Source organism: Sminthopsis crassicaudata, chromosome 3, assembly GCF_048593235.1.
Source record: "Sminthopsis crassicaudata isolate SCR6 chromosome 3, ASM4859323v1, whole genome shotgun sequence".
In the NCBI taxonomy this organism is placed as follows: Eukaryota; Metazoa; Chordata; class Mammalia; order Dasyuromorphia; family Dasyuridae; genus Sminthopsis; species Sminthopsis crassicaudata.
The window spans coordinates 647,511,008-647,525,222 of NC_133619.1; positions in this window are offsets into that span (position 1 = coordinate 647,511,008).

A 14,215-nucleotide genomic window follows, 5' to 3' on the forward strand; every position below is an offset into this window, starting at 1 on the left:
TCCCTCAATTAACCCTTCAGGTGTGGAGCAAGAAGGAGGAGGGGAAGAGGCAGAAACACAAACAGAATTGCCTGTGAAGCAGCCTAAGCCTATGACAATATTAGAAAAAGCATTGGTTAAAGGTAAGAGAGAAGGACAGGATATAAGTGATTATATACATGCATATCCTGTGATTGAAGATATTGACTCTGTAGGTCAAAAAAGAAGAAGATATGCACCTTTAGATTTGAATAAAATTAAAGATTTGAAAAAAGGTTGTACCCTTCATGGGGCTACATCACCTTATATTAAAATGTTACTAGATGGTTTGTCTTATGAAGTCCTAACCCCAAATGATTGGAAATCCATAGCAAGGACATGCCTGGAACCTGGAGAAAATTTGTTATGGCTTGCGGAGTTTCATGAATTATGTAAAATCCAAGTCAGATGCCATTTGGAAATAGGAGTTAACACAAAATTCACTTTTGAGCACTTAGCTGGTAAGTGGAGAGAATTCAGAACAGATTAATTATACCATGACAATATATGAGCAAATTGCTAAGGCTGCAATAAAAGCTTGGGGTGTCCTCCCTGGACAGAAAGATCGCGGAGAGGCTTTCACTAAAATAGAGCAAGGTCCCAATGAACCTTTTGCAGATTTTGTGGGACATTTGCAAACTGCTGTCAAAAGAACTATTGGAAAAAATGCAGCTACAGAAATAATGACCAGACATCTGGCTAAGGAAAATGCCAATGAGATTTGCAAAAGAATTATATGGGGATTAGACAAAGATGCTCCTTTAGAGGAGATCATAAGACGCTGTGCTACAGGGAACAAATGCTTTTTACACCCAGACTATGATGAACGCGGAAAGACAGGGTCCCTCCTGACAAGGGACTTCTAGCGAAACTTGGCAATGTTTTCAATGTGGAAAAATTGGACATCTAAGAGCTCAGTGTAGGTATGGAGATACAGTGAGAAGCCAGGATGAGAGAAGACCTAAAACCCCATGTCCAAAATGCAACAGAGGACTCCATTGGGCATCAGAGTGTAGAATAATTCAGGGAAATGGGATGAGTGGCCCAGGTCCAGGGCCCCAGGCAAAAAAGACTTGGGGCATGATGGCAGCTGATGTTACACCCAAAGAGCCTTTAGAAGGTCAGGACTCTGATTTGATCAACCAGCAGAAATGCAATCACATGGCAGAAAGGGATTATCTGATAAGTCAGCCAAAAGGCAATCAGATTGCAAAAAATGGATTACAGTTGGGGAGAATACAGGCCTTTTAAACCAACAGGGTTGTGACCAGTGCAAACAACTCCAATGTAATTACCAGATGATGAGAAGAGATTTAGAAAGTGGTAAATAGAAGGAAATTAGATAGGTTAATTGCCTGGGAGAGAGGGTTTGATTGTATTTCTTCAGATGGAGAAGGAATCAGATGGGTGCTAACGAGTCATATTCGCCTTGTCCATCAGAGAGAGACAGAAAAAGAGAAAGACCTCAAAACAAAGGAGAAAATCTAAGAAACATCTGACACTGAAAGAGCATGGCTAATAAGAAGACTGTTAAAGAACTTTAAAAACCAACAGGAATCATTGGGTTTCCTAACACAAGATGAGACTAATGGACAATGGACTTATGGACATTTATAAATTCTCAATTTATGATTATTTGATCATGTTATTTGTTACATACTTCTAGCATGTGTTATGTTACTATGTTACTATGTGTTTATGTAATCTATGTAATTATGTGTAATGCCTCCCATATTGATGAATTTATGTTTCAAGGTCATGACCATCCTATGTTCTAAATCAAAAGAAAGGGGGAGATGTTAGGTTCTTACTAAGTACTAATGAGATAATGATATATTAGGTTCTTACTAAGTGCTATAGTCAGTACTTAACAATTTTCTAGTTCAGGCCTTTCCTAGGAGTTTGACTTGTGAATTCCTGGGGAAGAGCTTGCATGCTTAGGAGGAGCAAGTTCATTGGTTGAAGTAATTTTCCCCAGAAGCCCTTGCATTATCCCACACCCATTCTCTGGGATGATAAAAGAGGGCAGCTCTGGAGGAAAAGGGAGTCTCTGCTCTAGGCCAGAGTTGAGTCAGCTCTCTACAGGAAGAAGAATCTGTCTGAGAGATTTGAGTTGACACAGCAGGTCTCCTCCCAGAGAGCAATCAGCAGCTTCTGGAGACAAAAGCTAGTTCCATGTTTGGGAGGCTCCAAAGGTACATGTGGGAGAGGAGAGGTATTAGACTGACCCCCAGATTGAAGATCTGCAGAGCTTTGTCCTGACCTCCTTGTTGCATGCAGTGAAACTTGGTCACTCCACCACCGTCACACCAGGAAACTGAATCACTTCTATTTGAATTGTCTTAGGAAAATTCTGAGGATCACCTGGCAGGATCGGGGACCAGACTCTAAGGTTCTTAATTAAACTGCCCAGCATCCCAGCTCTTCTGCAGAGGGCAAAACTCTATTGGGCTGGCCACATTGTTCAAATGGCAGATGAACTCACACAGGGCGATCACAAGGTGGTCAGAAAAAGTGATATAGGACACTCTCAAGGTCTCTCTGAAGAACTTTAGAATCAATTGTATGATATAGGAGACCTTAGCACAAGACCACCAAGAATGGAGTGCCCTATGGCAATCTCTCAGCTCTCTAGGGACTGGACCCCAAAATGATGAAGGTCACAAAAGGCTAGATGCAAACTGGCCCATTTCCTGGCCTTGCAAGGGATGTTTTGGACAGACCCTCACCCCAGAATGGAGAGGGGGCTGGATGGCCTGAGAAACTGGCCTCTGCTCTTTATGGCCCCGAGCTGCCCAAAACAAAGCACCTCGAGGGCCACTGCTGAATTCTGGTGATGCTATTTTTCCTGAGGGTCACAGGAGTATGTAGTGGTATCTCAGAGCTGTTTTAATTTGCATTTCTCTGATCAATGGTGATTTGGAACACTCTTTCATATGTGTGGAAATAGTTTCAATTTCAGAATCTGAAAATTATCTGTTCATATCCTTTGACCATTTATAAATTGGAGAATTGTTTGATTTCTTATAAATTAGAGTCAGTTCTCTGTATATTTTGGAAATAAGGCCTTTATCAGAACCTTTAACTGTAAAAATATTTTCCCAATTTGTTACTTCCCTTCTAATCTTGTTTGCATTAGTTTTGTTTGTACAAAAGCTTTTTAATTTGATGTAATCAAAATCTTCTATTTTGTGATCAATAATGATCTCCAGTTCTCCTTTGGTCATAAATTCCTTCCTCTTCCATAGGTCTGAGAGATAGACTATCCTCTGTTCCTCTAATCAATTTATGATCTCATTCTTTATGCCTAAATTATGGACCCATTTTGATCTTATCTTGGTATATGGTGTTAAGTGTGGGTCCATATCTAATTTCTTTTTTTTTTTTCTATCCAATATAAACTTTAATATTTTCCAGGTCATGAATATGATTTTAATAATTTCAACATACAAAAGGAAACATATAACAAAAATACATTTATAGAAATATTGGGACAAATGGAATACTCAAAAATATTCCTGTTGGTTCACCACATATTATTTTCCTTCTTCTTCCCCTTTGAAGAGTTTTATCCTTTTTCTTTCCAACTTTTCCTTGTTGTCTCATATCTTAAGACCTGGAAATCTGACATCATAAGACAGATACTTCTTTAAATTAGACGGTGATTTTTTTTTCTCATTACAGAAGAAGTTCTGATTTATAGTCCCTTCAAAAGTGAAATTCTCTATCCTAGGCACAATATGATTCGATTTGCCCTAATACGATTTAAGTGTAACTAGTTAAGAAGATGAGTTGTGTTAACTGACATATGTGCCTATATATTTGTCTTAGTTTTAAAAGGCAGGACACATTTTGGGACACACTTTGTTTTTTATGGAAGTCATGACCACATTTCCTAGACTCATCCAAAAAAAGATATCAGATCAGAGATCTTGTGAAATCATAGAGGATGTAAGTGGATGTTTACATTGACCAAATGTATAAGCCCAATCTTTTTTTTTTTTTTTTTTTTAAATTTTTTATTTTATTTTATAATTATAACATTTTTTGACAGTACATATGCATGGGTAATTTTTTACAACATTATCCCTTGCACTTACTTCTATTCAGATTTTTTCCCTTACTCCCCCAACCCCCTCCCCCAGATGGCAAGCAGTCTTATATATGTTAAATATATTAAAGTATAATTTAGATACAATATATGTGTGTAGAACCGAATTTTTTGTTGCACACATATCTAATTTCTGCCATACTAATTTCCAGTTTTCCCAACAGTTTTTTTCAAATAATGAATTCTCATCCCAAATGTTGGTATTTTTGGGTTTGTCGAACACTAGATTGCTATAGTTGTACCCTATTTTGTCCTGCAGCACTTCTTTTTTCTAACTAAAAATTCCTTTTCTCTGGTGTAAGGATCCTTTAAATGGGCCAGCACAGTGCAACAAGAGGGTTGAGTGGCTGGGAAGTAATTTTCTGTGGCTAGGGACTGCCCCATGGCAGGGCTCTTGTCATATCAAGATAGCTTCATAACGGGAGACGGCTTCCTCTCTGATTGGCTGTGTGTGTGACCTCACAGACCCTTTTTAAGCCCACTGCCAGTAGAAGATTGATCTCCTTATCCTGGGGTAGCTGAACCAAGTGGATGGATAGCCAAGAGAGGTAAGGAGTTTGATAGTGAACACCAGTGGGTCTCCAGAACAGGTGTTTACTAGGGAGTTAACAAGTCAGGGCATTATGTGAGCAAATTTAATAAAGACTTTAAGTTGGGGGACAGCTAGGTGGTGCAGGGGATAGAGCACCAGCCCTGATGTCAGGAGGATCCCAGTCAAATCTGACTTCAGACACTTAACACTTCCTAGCTGTGTGATCCTGGTCAAGTCACTTAACTCCAACTGCCTCAGGGGAAAAAATAATAAATAAAATTAAAAAATAAAGACTTTAAGTTTGCATGTAGCTGTTCTTGAGCATGTCAGTTGAACAGCTGAGTGTTGGGTGCCAAATATAATGTCCTGGTTAGCTCTCTGGAGGACCTCAGGATCAGCCAAAGTCCTTGGTCTTTAGATGGAGAAGTGAAGGAGGCAGGAGAGCCACCATGTGGTTGGTCAAAGATGGAGCCTGGACTCTGGAGTCTGGAGCCTGGAGCCTGAAGTCTTCTCTGAGAATGCTGAATCCAGGAGAGTTCTGTGTCCCTCCCTCAGTCCTTAAATCCTTCCTTACATTTATCTCACTACACCACATTAAGCATGTGCAGCCATAAGCACCATGCTGTGATTCAGGTATACCTTTTCAGAGTTCTAGTCCACTATAGATGTAGGATAATGATAAATCCATAGTTAGGGGAAATAAAGGTAGCTCAAGAGTGTTCAGAGAGGTAAAACTAAGGGAATGCAATGCCACAGAGATGCAGAGGAGAGAGTATCTAAGATGAAAAGTGTTATGGGCCAGAACTCTGAAACAAGGATTCTTACAAAGTATTAGAGTTGATAGAGACAATAGTTATCTAATTTGCCATGGTGTTTAATAGTTCTCTAGTTCAGTACATGTCCTTAGTACTTAATATAATTCTAAAAGATTCACACCTATGATAATGTAATTATAAGAGAGCATATAAGCTGGGAGCCTCAGCCAGAGTCAGAGCCAGAAAAGACAAAAGACTGGAGGTGGGAGCTCAAGCTCTCAGAGCCAAGGAGAGAGATTCATTCCATCTTCAGTCAGGCTCCTGGTGGCTCTCCTGGGGGACTGAGAGGCTCGGAGACAGAATCAGAGACACAGACACAGAAGGGCTTGGGGACAGACTTAGAAGGGCCAGACACAGACTCGGAAGAGACTGAGAGACAGATTCATTCACTCCATCTCATACCACCATGGTGGCAGGCTCTCCTCTTCGAATTCTCCACTGAAACCAAGACTCTGAAAGGTCTTCAAGAAAGCTAGCTGGGACTCAGGCAAGGAGGCAATAAAGAATTTGGACTTTGGACTTTAACACCTGGCTATTCTTGTGGTGATTAATCTGCTGAAAAGAAGGCTGTCCCAAGACCTCCAGAAAATGAATTAAGATCATTACAGAGAAGGTGGTCAAAAAGTGTCAAATCCTACAAAAATAATCTAGAAATATGCAGACTCAGGAAACCATCATTGTGTATAATTCTCAAGTGTTCTGCCAATCTCTGACAAATATATCATGCCTCTCTTTTTCAAGCTACATTCTTTTTCAGAGAATTTGCCATTAAAGATTGTGTCTGTTTTTGTCTGAATTTGCTAATTGCTTTTTAGACATGCTCATTTCTTTCTAGAGGTCTCTAACTTCGGTCCTTAATTTTTTGTTTTCACTTCATTTGTTGATTGCTCTTCTGAAGTATTCTAGGATTCTTGAGTGCCTTGTTTGTGCTTTGGAAGTTCTTAATTTATTGGAATAGCTTTCTCTTCCTATTTCATCAAGTTATTTTTTATTCAAGTTCCTTTGTTTTGCATATTCTTTCATTGAGAGCACTCTTCCTCCAATGTTTGTTTATTCCTTCTGTCTTAATGAAGCTGCATGTTTATTCATGTTATTCTTGCTACTTTGCATTGGACAGCATATCTTGAGCCTATTCTCTTTTCTCAGATCATTAGAATTGAATAAGTTTGGTTTCTCTGAGTTGGTGAAGGTGACCAGATGGTTCACAGATATGGAAAAAGTCCAATGAATCTTTGGAGTAATTCTTTCTTTAATTTTCCTATTTTGACTTTTCTATCCTGTCTGCAACTGATTTTCTTGATTGGGAAAGGGTCTGAAGAGAATTGCATTGTTCCAAGGAGGTTGCCACATCCAGGAGAGGTGGCTTAGGTATTTTAACCATTTCTGTCATTGGCTTTCATCAACATTGTGCCCAGCACTGCTGGGTAGGGAGCTCAAAAAACCCTTGGCATTTGAGCCATTTCTCAAGCATCTTACTCTCCTTCCTTCCCTTTGTTACCCATTTCCTCCTTGAGGAGCCACATCTAAACTTTATATTAAAATATATTTACTGGAGTTCTGGTCTGATTTGCAGGTGCAATAAGTAAGAGCATAGGAGAAAAAGCCTGAATTTCCCTTCTTTGGTATTAGGTTGACTCCAAAACCAGGGAGAAAAAGCTTGAATTTTTCTTCTTTGGGATTAGGTTGCCCCCAAAATGAATCCAAGTCATGTTGATCTTAGAACTAAAACTCTCATGTGAGGAGAGCTTCTTTTTGGATCAAAAGTGACATCCTAAAATATTCATAGCAACTCTTTCTGTGGTAGCAAATAACCAGAAATAATGTGAGTATCCATTTATACATGAATTCCATGAGATATTATGCAATAAAAAGCAAATAAGAACAATTAAAAATGGAAAGTCTTGTATGAGTGGATGCAGAACAAAGTAAGTAGGATTAGGACAATAATATACACATTGATTAAAAAAAAACACAATGTAATAGGATAGAAAATACTCAATACTATGAAATAAAATTCTTTAAAATTCAGCATTTTTATTTTTATTTGTTCTCAATAGCATTTCATTTTCCCAATTACTTGTAAAGATAGTTTTCAATATTCATTTTATATGATTTTGGAGTCCAAATTTTTTGTCCCTCCCTTCCTTGTTTCCCTCTTCCCCAAGACAATTTGCTATAAATTATACATGTGTAATCATTTTTAACATATTGGTTATTTTGTGAAAGAGAAATCAGAATAAAAAGGAAAAAAAGATGAGGAAAAAAACCATATACATACACATACACAAAAGGGAAACAGTATATTTCAATTCCCAATAATCTCCATAGTTCTCCTTCTTGATACAGCTGGACTTTTCCCACCCAAGTCTACTGGAATTTTCTTGAGTCACCATGTTTCTGAGAAGAACTAAGTCTATCAAAAGTTGATCATTACATAACCTTGTAGTTACTGTGTACAATGTGCTCCTGGTTCTGTTCACTTCACTTAGCATCAGTTCATTTAAGTCTTTCAAGGTTTTTCTAAAGTCAGGCTGCTCATCATTTCTTATAGAACAGTAGCATTCCATTGTATTTATACATCATAACTTATTCAGCCATTCCCCAACTGATGGTTATTCATTAATTTTCCAATTTTTTGCCAGCATGAAAAGAGCTGCTACAAACATTTTTGCACATATGGGTCCTTTCCCCTCTTTTACCATCTCTTTGGAATACAGGCCTAATAGAAACACTGCTAGAAAAATGGTATGCACTGTCCTTATAGCTCTTTATAGCCTTTTGGATACAATTCCAAATTGCTCTCCAGAATTCCTGGATCAGTTCACAACTCCACCAACAATGCATTGATATCTCAGTTTTCCCGCATATCCTCCAACATTTATCATTATCTTTTTATATTATCTTAGCCAATATAATAGATGTAAGATAGTACCCAATTTTTAAAAAATCTAGTTGCTATTGGTACCTTTAGTTTTTGCATCACATTCATTTCATTTCATAATTAATTTTTATAAGCATTTATTATCTTTCTCACTGCTCTCCTAAATAAAAAAAGATGTTTGTGTTGGCCTTATCCAGAAATATCCACCTTTGTAGTCCGTGTGCTTTTAAAAGAGAATGCAGGTACCTTTTGATGCAGTAGTGTTAGTACTGGGCTTATATCCCAAAGAGATCTTAAAGAAGGGAAAGGGACTTGTATGTGCAAAAATGTTTGTGGCAGCCCTTTTTGTAGTAGCTAGAAACTGGAAAATGAATGGATGCCCATCAATTGGAGAGTGGTTGGGTAAATTATGGTATATGAATGTTATGGAATATTATCGCTCTGTAAGAAATTACCAGCAGGATTAATACAGAGAGTCTTGGAGAGACTTACATGAATTGATGCTGAGTGAAATGAGCAGAACCAGGAGATCATTATACACTTCAACAACAATACTATATGATGATACATTCTGATGGACGTAGCTCTCTTCAAAAATGAGATGAACCAAATCAATTCCAATTGTTTAGTAATGAAGAGAACCAGCCACACCCACTGAAAGAACTATGGGAAAAGAGTGTGAACCACAATATAGCATTTCCATGCCTTCTGTTATTGTCCGCTTGCATTTTTGTTTTCTTTCTCAGGTTATTTTTGCCTTATTTCTAAATCCAATTTTTCTTGTACAGCAAGATAACTACAAATATGTATACATATATGTATTTAACATATACTTTAACATATTTAACATATATTGGTCTACCTGCCACCTAGGGGGAACAAGGGGAAAAGTTGGAATAGAAAGCTTTGCAAAGGTCAATGCTGAAAAATTACCCATGCATATGTCTTGTAAATAAAAAGTTAAAATAAAAAGAAATATCTCCCCTTACCAAAAAAAGAGAGAATGGAGAACATGGATGGTATTGTAGAATGGGAGGGCAGAACAAAAGATAGATTGATAAGGAGTCAGGAAAAAGTTTACCAGGATGAAAAAATAGGAAGGGATAGGAGTTTTGCTTACATCAAGCATAAAGTGATTTTACAGTTCTCAACTATTCTTCCTATTCCTATCCCTGCAATAAAACAGAAGATTCCATCTTTTTGGTGGTGTCCCTTCAAATAACTGAAAATAATTGTTCTGTTCCAGAACTGTTCTTCCCCAGTCTAAACATCTTTAATTCCTTCATCTGGTCCTGACATGGACTCAAGGCCTTTGTCCTCTAGACATGTTTCTGCTGATTACTCTTCCTTTCTCATCTACTTTTCCAAAATGAGGTGACCCCACTATACTTCAGAGGTAGTTGATCAGAAAAGAGATTAATGGGAACTAGTTCAGGATATACTTATCTTAAGAACTAATTGAATCATTTCTTTGTTTTCCATGTTAGATGGAGGCCCTTTATTGCATTTGAAATATACCAAACACTCCAGGACTTTTTTGTTGGATACTTACCTGTATCTTATCCATAGATGATAGCTTAATGGGGTGGAATCCAGGCTATTTGAATGATCAAATTCAAACAACAAAATTTTTTTTTCTTTTATTTTTTAAATTAATTTTATAATTATAACATTTTTTGACAGCACATATGCATAGGTCATTTTTTTTTTTTACAACATTATCCCTTATACTCCCTTCTGTTTCGAATTTTCCCCTCCTTCCCTCCACGCCCTCCCCTAGATGGCAGGCATTTCCATACATATTAAATATGTTGTAGTATATCCTAGATACAATATATGTGTGCAAAACTGAATTTTGTTGTTGTTGTTGTTGTTGTTGCAAAGAAAGAATTGGATTTGGAAGGTAAAAATAACCTGGAAAGAAAAACAAAAAATGTTTACACTCATTTCCCAGTGTTCCTTCTCTGGATGTAGCTGATTCTGTCCATCATTGATCAATTGGAACTGGATTAGATCTTCTCAATGGTGAAGATATCCACTCCCATCAGAATTGTTGTTGAAGTGTATAATGATCTCCTGGTTCTGCTCATTTCACTCAGCATTAGTCCATGTAAGTCTCTCCAAGCCTCTCTGCATTCATCCTGCTGGTCATTTCTTACAGAATAATAATACACCATAATTTACCCAACCATTCTCCAATTGATGGGCATCCATTCATTTTCCAGTTTCTAGCCACTATGAAAAGGGCTGCCACAAACATTTTGGCACATACAGGTCCCTTTCCCTTCTTTAGTATTTCTTTGGGATATAAGCCCAGCAGCAGCACTGCTTGATCAAAGGGTATGCACAGTTTGATAACTTTTTATTCCAGATTGCTCTCCAGAATGGCTAGATTCTTTCCAACTCCACCAACAATGCATCAGTGTCCCAGTTTTCCCATATCCCCTCCAACATTCATCATTATTTATTCCTGTCATCTTAGCCAATCTGACAGGCATACAGTAGTATCTCAGAGCTGTCTTAATTTGCATTTTTCTGATCAATAGTGATTTGGAACACTCTTTCATATGAGTGGAAATAGTTTCAATTTCATCACCTGAAAATTGTCTATTCATATCCTTTGACCATTTATCAATTGGAGAATGGCTTGATTTCTTATAAATTAAAGTCAATTCTCTGTATATTTTGGAGATGAGGCCTTTATCAGAACCTTTAACTGTAAAAATGTTTTCCCAATTTGTTGCTTCCCTTCTAATATCATTTGCATTAGTTTTGTTTGTACAAAAGCTTTTTAGTTTGATGTAATCAAAATCTTCTACTTTGTGATCAGTAATGATTTCTAGTTCTCCTTTGGTCATAAAATCCTTTCTCCTCCACAAGTCTGAGAGGTAAACTATCCTGTGTTCCTTTAATTTATTTATGATCTCGTTCTTTATGCCTAAATCATAGACCCATTTTGATCTTATCTTAGTATGTGGTATTAAGTGTGGGTCCATGCCTAGTTTCTGCCATACTAATTTCCAGTTTTCCCAGCAGTTTTTGTCAAATAATGAATTCTTATCTCTTAGGATTACAAAGTAATAACTCAGGTTATCTGGACAATTTTCTGGCTCAGAATTCACACCTTTGGTTCAGGCCTTTGAAGGGAGTTTACATCTTTGGACTTCTGAGGTAGAGTTTACATGTTTAAAGGACTTTGCACCTTTAGAGGGAGCAAGTTCATTGGTTGAAGTGTTTCCCACAGGTCCCTGAGTTCTCAGTTGCCCATTCTCTGCTAGAATAAAAGAGAAGGGCAGTAGGGCAAGGAGTGAGTCTGACTGGGAGATTGAGTTTAGACGGTAGTTTGGAAGGAGAGTCTAGCCTGGGAGAGTGAGTTGAGATGGCAGTCTGGAAGGATAACTTAGAGACGACCAGACCTTTACAATTTGGCACCCACAATGAGGGGCAAGGACTTTTGCTTATCCTGACAAGGACTTAATCTGAGCCCTTCAGAGGAGCTAGCCTGGACCTTCACACTTATACCAAAAGTTGGGATCTTTGGGTTTGTCAAACACTAGATTGTTGTAATTATTCACTATTTTGTGTCCTGTGTACCTAACCTATTCCACTGATCAACTAGTCTCTTTCTTAGCCAATACCAAATGGTTTTGGTGACTGCTGCTTTAGAATATAGTTTTAGATCAGGTACAGCTAGGCCACCTTCATTTGATTTTTTTTTTTCCATTAATGCCCTTGAAATTCTCGACCTTTTGTTCTTCCATATGAAATTTGTTGTTATTTTTTCTAAGTCATTAAAATAGTTACTTGGGAGTATGTTTGGTATAGTACTAAATAAATAGATTAGTTTAGGGAGTATTGTCATCTTTATTATATTTGCTCGGCCAATCCAAGAGCACTTAATATTTTCCCAATTATTTAAATCTGACTTTATTTTTGTGTCAAGTGCTTTGTAATTTTGCTCATATAATTCCTTGTTAGGTTCTTACTAAGTGCTAATGAGATAATGAGATATTGGGTTTTTACTAAGTGCTAAGTCGATACTTGACAATTTTCTAGTTCTGGCCTTTCCTGGTAGTTTGACTTGTGAATTCCTGGGGAAGAGCTTGTGTGCTTGGGAGGAGCAAGTTCATTGGTTGAAGTGGTTCTTCCCAGAAACCCTTGCATTATCCCATGCCCATTCTCTGGGAGGACAAAGAGGGCAGCACTCCAGAGATAGAGTCTCTGCTCTACACCAAGCTTGATGCGGCTCTCTGCAGGAAGGGAAGTCACTTCTCTGGACTAGAGTTAACGGCAACTGTCTGGAGACAACGGTTCTCTACAGGAAGAAGAATCTATCCTAGGGATTTGAGTTGACACAGCAGATCTCCTCCCAGAGAGCGATCAGCAGCTTCTGGAGACAACAGCACATTACAATTGGCATCCACAACGTGGGGCAAGGACTTTTGCTTATCCTGACAAGAATTTATTCTGAGCCCTTCAGAGGAGCTAGACTGGACCATAGCACTTCCTGACTTTCCTTTGGTAGATATATTCTCAAATACTTTATACTATTGACAGTTATTTTGAATGGAATTTCTCTTTGTATCTCTTGCTGTTGGATTTTGTTGGTAATGTATAAAAATGCTGAGGATTTATGTGGATTTATTTTGTATCCTGCAACTTTGCTAAAGTTATGAATTATTTCTAATAGCTTTTTAGCAGAATCTTCGGGGTTCTCTAAGTATACCATCATATCATCTGCAAAGAGTGATAGCTTGGTTTTCTCATTACCTAGTCTAATTCCTTTAATCTCTTTCTCAGCTCTTATTGCTGAGGCTAGCATTTCTAGTACAATATTGAATAGTAATGGTGATAGTGGACAACCTTGTTTCACTCCTGATCTTACTGGGAAAGGTTCCAGTTTATCACCATTACATATGATATTTACTGACAGTTTTAAATATATGCTCCTGGTTATTTTAAGGAATCGACCATTTATTCCTATACTCTCAAGTCTTTTTTAATAGGAATGGATGTTGGATTTTATCAAATGCTTTTTCTGCCTCTATTGAGATAATCATATGGTTTTTGTTAATTTGGTTACTGATAGAGGCAGTTAGGCTAATAGTTTTCCTAATATTGAACCAGCCTTGCATTGCTGGTATAAATCCCACTTGGTCATAGTGTATTATCCTGGAGATGATTTTCTGTAATCTTTTTGCTAATATTTTATTTAAGATTTTAGCATCAATATTCATTAGGGAAATTGGTCTATAATTTTCTTTCTCTGTTTTCAGCCTACTTAGTTTAGGTATCAGTACCATATCTGTGTCATAAAAGGAATTTGGTAAGACTCCTTCAATCCCTATTTTTTTCAAATAGTTTCTATACCATTGGAGTGAATTGTTCTTTAGATATTTGCTAGAATTCACAAGTAAATCCATCTGGTCCTAGGGAATTTTTCTTAGGGAGTTGGTTAATAGCTTGTTCTATTTCTTTTTCTGAAATGGGATTATTTAGACTATTTACTTCTTCCTCTGTTAATCTGGGCAAGCTATATTTTTAAAGGTATTCTTCCATTTCATTTAAGTTATTGAATTTATTGGCATAAAGTTGGGCAAAGTAACTCCTAATTATTGTTCTAATTTCCTCTTCATTAGTGGTGAGTTCTCCCTTTTCATTTTTAAGACTAACAATTTGCTTTTCCTCTTTCCTTTTTTTTTAAATCAGATTTACTAAGGGTTTGTCTATTTTGTTGGTTTTTTCATAGAACCAACTCTTTGTTTTATTAGTTAATTCAATAGTTTTTTTTACGCTCAATTTTATTAATCTCTCCTTTTATTTTTAGAATTTCAAGTTTCGTGTTTGTCTGGGGGTTT